The sequence below is a fragment of the Cherax quadricarinatus genome, chromosome 14 (genome assembly GCF_038502225.1).
Source record: "Cherax quadricarinatus isolate ZL_2023a chromosome 14, ASM3850222v1, whole genome shotgun sequence".
NCBI lineage: Eukaryota > Metazoa > Arthropoda > Malacostraca > Decapoda > Parastacidae > Cherax > Cherax quadricarinatus.
In genome coordinates this window covers 22,471,846-22,479,763 of record NC_091305.1, presented here as the reverse complement: position 1 = coordinate 22,479,763, position 7,918 = coordinate 22,471,846, and the positions used below count along the sequence as shown (strand labels likewise).

The 7,918-nt window shown below is 45.6% G+C and overlaps 1 protein-coding gene across 1 annotated transcript in view; it reads left to right on the top strand.

Annotated features, from left to right (window-relative positions):
- The first annotated feature begins 3,625 nt into the window (after positions 1–3,625).
- LOC128695134 (uncharacterized) overlaps positions 3,626–7,918 on the top strand; it is a 77,348-nt gene continuing 73,055 nt past the window's right edge. Inside the window, exon 1 of the mRNA XM_053785572.1 lies at positions 3,626–3,717. The gene's annotated coding sequence lies outside the window, so the exon portion shown is untranslated. The remainder of the gene's footprint in view (positions 3,718–7,918) is intronic.

The window sequence follows — 7,918 nt, the reverse complement described above, 5'->3', positions numbered from 1 at the left end:
ACAAAAATTTAATACTAAACAAACACAGTGAAATATATTTTTTTCGTTAGGTTCAGAATGATTTTGGCGAAATTATTGCATACACAAATTTTCACTTGTTCTATATGGCAAGATGAGCGTTGCTATTTAAGCCAAGAACGCAAGTTCTGCCTATTCGGCACGACATATACATATAAATATATATATATATATATATATATATATATATATATATATATATATATATATATATATATATATATATATATATATATATATATATATTCGTTAGTTAGGACGAACTCCTTTAAAAAGATGACTTTTCCATAAGTATATCTATGAATATTCTACAGATTCATAGATAAGTGGTTCCTTTGCCTTGACGTGCTCTAGGAGCGTGAGGAAGGGAATATCTATGAAAGAATTCGAGGAAACTGGTTAGCCTGACTTGTGTCCTGGCTCTCTCATAAATCTCCTTTTTACATTTTAAACGCTGTTGATAAGTACATCCAAAACAGAAAAGCGCCTTCCTTCAGACTTTCATGAAGGAAGAAAGGAGTTTTTATGGAGTTGTTGGAGGGCTCTTGAGCTCTGGTCCTCTCATTTATGAGCCAGACTTTCTATAACAGAGCGTCGAGGTAGCTACAAGCCGCGACAGGATATTACAGCAGAGCTTCAAGGAAGCTACTACCTGCTACAGGAGACTATAGCAGAGCTCCGAGGTAGCTACTAGCCTCTACAAGAGGCTACAGCAGAGCTTCGAGATAGGTACTAGCCCCTCCAGGAGACGACAGCAGAGCTTCGAGTTAGCTACTAGCTGCTCCAGGAGACGACAGCAGAGCTTCGAGGTAACTACTAGCCGCTACAGGAGACGACAGCAGGCCTTTGAGGTAGCTACTAGTTGCTACAGGAAACGACAGCAGAGCTTCGAGGTAGCTACTAGCCGCTACAGGATACTACAGCAAAGCTTCGAGGTAGAAGCTAGCCTCTACAGGAGACTACGGCAGAGCTTCGAGATAGGTACTAGCCGCTTCAGGAGATGATAGCAGAGCTTCGAGGTAGCTACTAGCTGCTCCAGGAGACGACAGTAGAGCTTCGAGGTAACTACTAGCCGCTACAGGAGACGACAGCAGGCCTTTGAGGTAGCTATTAGTTGCTACAGGAGACGACGGCAGAGCTTCGAGGTAGCTACTAGCCGCTACAGGATACTACAGCAAAGCTTCGAGGTAGATACTAGCCACTCCAGGAGACTACAGCAGAGCTTCGAGGTAGCTACTAGCCGCGACAGGAGACTACAGCAGAGCTTCGAGGTAGCTACTAGCCGCTACAGGAGACTATAGTAGAGCTTCGAGATAGCTACTAGCCACTCCAGGAGACGACAGCAGAGCTTCGAAGTAGCCACTAACCGCTACAGGAGACGATACCAGAGCTTCGAGGTAGCTACTAGCTGCTCCATTAGACGACAGCAGAGCTTCGAGGATACTACAGCTGAGCTTCGAGGTAGTTACTAGCTGCTCCAGGAGACTACAGCAGAGCTTCGAGTTGACTACTAGCCTCTTCAGGAGACTAGAGCAGAGCTTCGAGGTAGGTACTAGCCGCTACAGGAGACTACAGCAGAGCTTCGAGGTAGCTACTAGCCGCTACAGGAGACTACAGTAGAGCTTCGAGGTAGCTACTGGCCGCTACAGGAGACTACAGCAGACCTTCGAGGTAGCTACTAGCCGCTACAGGTTACTACAGCAGAGCTTCGAGGTAGCTATTAGCCGCTTCAGGAGACTACAATAGAGTTTCGAGGTAGCTACTAGCCGCTCCAGAAGACTACAGCAGACCTTCGAGGTAGCTACTAGCCGCTACAGGTTACTGCAGCAGAGCTTCGAGGTAGCTACTAACCGCTACAGAAAACTAGAGCAAAGCTTCGAGGTAGCTACTAGCCGCTACAGAAGACTACAGCAGAGCTTCAAGGTAGCTAAAAGCCGCTACAGGAGACTACAGCAGAGCTTCGAGGTAGCTACTAGCCGCTACAGGATACTACAGCAGAGCTTCGGGGTAGCTACTAGCTGCTCCAGTAGTAGACAGTAGAGCTTCGAGGCAGCTACTAGCCGCTACAGGGGACGACAACAGAGCTTTGAGGTAGCTACTAGCTGCTACAGGAGACGACAGTAGAGCATCGAGGTAGCTACTAGCCGCTACAGGAGACTACAGCAGAGCTTCGAGGTAGCTACTAGCCGCTACAGGAGACTATAGCAAAGCTTCGAAGTAGCTATTAGCCGCTACAGAAGACTACAGTAGAGCTTCGAGGTAGCTGCTGGCCGCTACAGGAGACTACAGCAGAGCTTCGAGGTAGCTACTAGCCGCTACAGGAGACGACAGCAGAGCTTCGAGGTAGCCACTAGCCGCTACAGGAGACTACAGCAGAGCTTCGAGGTAGCTACTAACCGCTACTGTAGTGGGGGTTAGTAATAGCTGACACTACAGAAGACTACAGCAGAGCTTCAAGGTAGCTAAAAGCCGCTACAAAAGACTACAGCAGAGCTTCGAGGTAGCTACTAACCGCTACAGAAGACTACAGCAGAGCTTCGAAGTAGCTACTAGCCGCTACAGGATACTACAGCAGAGCTTCAAGGTAGCTAAAAGCCGCTACAGGAAACTACAGCAGAGCTTCGAGGTAGCTACTAGCCGCTACAGGATACTACAGCAGAGCTTCGGGGTAGCTACTAGCTGTTCCAGAAGACGACAACAGAGCTTTGATTTAGCTACTAGCTGCTACAGGAGACGACAGTAGAGCATCGAGGTAGCTACTAGGCGCTCCAGGAGACTATAGCAGAGCTTTTTAGGTAGCTATTAGCCGCTACAGAAGACTACAGTAGAGCTTCGAGGTAGCTACTGGCCGCTACAGGAGACTACAGCAGAGCTTCGAGGTAGCTACTAGCCGCTCCAGGAGACGCCAGCAGAGCTTCGAGGTAGCCACTAGCCGCTACAGGAGACTACAGCAGAGCTTCGAGGTAGCTACTAGCCGCTACACGATACTACAGCAGAGCTTCGAGGTAGCTACTAACCGCTACTGTAGTGGGGGTTCGTAATAGCTGACACTACAGAAGACTACAGCAGAGCTTCAAGGTAGCTAAAAGCCGTTAAAGGAGACTACAGCAGAGTTTCAAGGTAGCTACTAACCGCTACAGAAGACTACAGCAGAGCTTCGAGGTAGCTACTAACCGCTACAGGATACTTCAGCAGAGCTTCAAGGTAGCTAAAAGCCGCTACAGGAGACTACAGCAGAGCTTCGAGGTAGCTACTAACCGCTACAGAAGACTACAGCAGAGCTTCGAGGTAGCTACTAGCCGCTACAGGATACTACACCAGAGCTTCGAGGTAGCTACTAACCGCTACAGAAGACCACTGCAGAGCTTCGAGGTAGCTACTAGCCGCTACAGGAGACTACAGCAGAGCTTCGAGGTAGCTACTAGGCGCTACAGGAGACTAGCCATGGCATGATAGAAGTCTCCAGTCTTGACAAGGGGTATTATGTAACTTAATGTTTTCTCAGTCTCTAATTCTCGCAAGTTAGCATGATGGGATAATGTATAAATAATTATGAATGAGGAAGCGGCAAGTGTGCTTACGTCTGCGTTGAGCTGAATGTCGGGAAGACAGGCTCTGAGAGGCCACAGTGAACGTCCAGACTCCGCACAGGTCACCTGTACGAGCACCCACCATCCCTTGCTCAGCCTTGTTGCTCAGGTGAGACACTCCACACACACACACACACACACACACACACACACACACACACACACACACACACACACACATACTGGCGAACAAGGACGACATTTACAAGGACCCCAATGGAAATAAGTAGTCACTTTGTCTAACTTTTTTGGGTTATCCTAGGGAATCTACACATGCTATATATGATAACTTGTGTAACTGTACTTATGTGTACTTATGTGTACCTGCACCTGAATAAACTCACTCACATTCTCTGGTAATCAAGAGCGTTTGTCTGTACTACTGTCGCCTTCATCATATATTTGATACTTCCTTATATTTTCTTCAAAATTGTCTTGGATCAAATATAAATATATTTCGATCAAATGTAATATTTGCTTAGAAGTTGTTTTTATTATTATTATTATTATTATTATTATTATTATTATTATTATTATTATTATTATTGGAAGTGGCAGTAGTAGTTGTAATAATAATCATAATGTTATTATTATTATCACTATTATTATTATTGCTGTTGTTGTTGTTGTTGTTGTTATTGATGATGTTATTGCTGTTATTATTATTTTTATTATTATTATTATTATTAAACATCATTTTGTTTTTAAGAGCAGCATATGTAAGTTTTTTCCTAATTGCTGGACGAGCTGCAGTGTGATACTGCACTGTAGTCAGTGTGTTGATGTATTTTTTGTAGCATATGCTCCAAGAATGTTGGAAATGTCCTTTTTTTTATTTATTATCACACTGGCCGATTCCCACCAAGGCAGGGTGGCCCGAAAAAGAAAAACTTTCACCATCATTCACTCCATCACTGTCTTGCCAGAAGGGTGCTTTACACTACAGTTTTTAAACTGCAACATTAACACCCCTCCTTCAGAGTGCAGGCACTGTACTTCCCATCTCCAGGACTCAAGTCCGGCCTGCCGGTTTCCCTGAACCCCCTCATAAATGTTACTTTGCTCACACTCCAACAGCACGTCAAGTATTAAAAACTATTCGTCTCCATTCACTCCCATCAAACACGCTCACGCATGCCTGCTGGAAGTCCAAGCCCCTCGCACACAAAACCTCCTTTACCCCCTCCCTCCAACCTTTCCTAGGCCGACCCCTACCCCGCCTTCCTTCCACTACAGACTGATACACTCTTGAAGTCATTCTGTTTCGCTCCATTCTCTCTACATGTCCGAACCACCTCAACAACCCTTCCTCAGCCCTCGTCATGCTATAAGTAGTGTAGCTTGTCCTCGAAACCAATAGGAGTAACGTAGCCTGTCCTCGTCACCACTAGGGTTAATGTAGCCTGTCCTCGTCACCACTAGGGTTAATGTAGCCTGTCCTCGTCACCATTACGAGCAGTGTAGCCTGTCCTTGACACCACTGTGAATAGTATAGCCTGTCCTTGTCACCACTAGTAGTACAGCCTGTCCTCGACACCACTAGAATTGGTGTAGCCTGTCCTTGACACCACTAGAAACAGTGTAGCTTGTCCTCGACAGTACTACACCACTAGAAGTAGTGTAGCCTGTACTCGTGACCACTAGTAGTGTATTCTGTCCTCGTCACAACTAGGAATAGTGTAGCCTGTCCTCGTGACCACTAGTAATGTAACCTGTCCTCGTCGCCACTAGGAAAGTGTAGCCTGTTCTCGTCACCACTATTATTGTAACCTGTCTTCGACACCACTAGTAGTGTGCAGTGCAACATTAAGGCTTGGCTCAGCAGTGAAGACTGATGCCAGAGTCTGTCATACTCAAGGTCACATTTCAAGATTTATCAGAGTTTACAAACACACACACACACACACACACACACACACACACACACACACACACACACACACACACACATGTGCGCACGCCCTAAGCCCTCTGGAGCAACGCAGAAGAGCTTGCACATACTCGGAAAGACAAACAAAAACAACAGGAACAAGATCAACAACAACAGCAGTTACGGACGTGTCTAGCACATAACACACAAGTAAACAGCCTGAACAATAGTTCAAGCTGTTACCTTCTTGCAAATACACGCAACAACTACTACTACTCTTGTACACACACACATATACAACAGACCAAGAGTCTAATCGACATGTGCCTTTTACAAAATGGTAACTAGCGTTCAGAATGGTCACACCAGGAGGTATACACGTACATAATGATCACACCAGGAGGTATACACGTACATAATGATCACACCAGGAGGGATACACGTTCATAATGATCACACCAGGAGGGATACACGTACATAATGATCACACCAGGAGGGATACACGTTCATAATGATCACACCAGGAGGGATACACGTACATAATGATCACACCAGGAGGTATACACGCACATAATGATCACACCAGGAGGGATACACGTTCAGAATGATCACACCAGGAGGGATACACGTTCAGAGTGATCACACCAGGAGGGATTCACGTTCAGAATGATCACACCAGGAGGGATACACGTTCAGAATGATCACACCAGGAGGGATACACGTTCAGAATGATAACACCAGGAGGGATACACGTTCATAATGATCACACCAGGAGGGATACACGTTCATAATGATCACACCAGGAGGTATACACATACATAATGATCACACCAGGAGGTATACACGTTCATAATGATCACACCAGGAGGTATACACGTACATAATGATCACACCAGGAGGTATACACGCACATAATGATCACACCAGGAGGTATATACGTTCATAATGATCACACCAGGAGGGATACACGTTCATAATGAGCACACCAGGAGGGATACACGTTCATAATGATCACACCAGGAGGGATACACGTACATAATGATCACACCAGGAGGTATACACGTACATAATGATCACACCAGGAGGTATACACGTACATAATGATCACACCAGGAGGCATATACGTTCATAATGATCACACCAGGAGGGATACACGTTCATAATGAGCACACCAGGAGGGATACACGTTCATAATTATCACACCAGGAGGGATACACGTACATAATGATCACACCAGGAGGTATACACGTACATAATGATCACACCAGGAGGTATACACATACATAATGATCACACCAGGAGAGATGCATGTTCATAATGATCACACCAGGAGGGATGCACGTTCATAATGATCACACCAGGAGGGATACACGTTCATAATGATCACACCAGGAAGGATACACGTTCAGAATGATAACACCAGGAGACATACACGTTCAGAATTATCACACCAGGAGGGATACACGTTCATAATGATCACACCAGGAAGGATACACGTTCATAATGATCACACCAGGAGGGATACACTTTCATAATGAGCACACCAGGAGGGATACACGTTCATAATGATCACACCAGGAAGGATGCACGTTCATAATGATCACACCAGGAGGGATACATGTTCATAATGATCACAGCAGGAGGGATACACGTTCATAATGATCACACCAGGAGGGATACACGTTCATAATGATCACCCCAGGAAGGATACACGTACATAATGATCACACAATGAGGGATACATGTTCATAATGATCACACCAGGAGGGATACACTTTTATAATGATCACACCAGGAGGGATACACGTTCATAATGATCACACCAGGAAGGATACACGTTCAGAATGATAACACCAGGAGGCATACACGTCCAGAATGGTCACACCAGGATGGATACACGTTCATAATGATCACAAAAGGAGGGATACACGTTCATAATGATCACACCAGAAGGGATACACGTTCATAATGATCACACCAGGAAGGATACACGTTCAGAATAATAACACCAGGAGGCATACGTTCAGAATGATCACACCAGGAGGGATACACGTTCAGAATGATCGCACCAGCAGGGATACACGTTCAGAATGATCACACCAGGAGGGATACACGTTCAGAATTATCACACCAGGAGGGATACACGTTCAGAATGGTCACGCCAGGAGGGATACACGTTCATAATGATCACACCAGGAGGGATGCACGTTCAGAATGATCACACCAGGAGGGATACACGTTCATAATGATCACACCAGGAGGGATACACGTTCAGAATGATAGCACCAGCAGGGATACACGTTCAGAATGATCACACCAGGAGGGATACACGTTCAGAATGATCACACCAGGAAGGATACACGTTCAGAATGATCACACCAGGAGGGATACACGTTCAGAATGGTCACGCCAGGAGGGATACACGTTCATAATGATCACA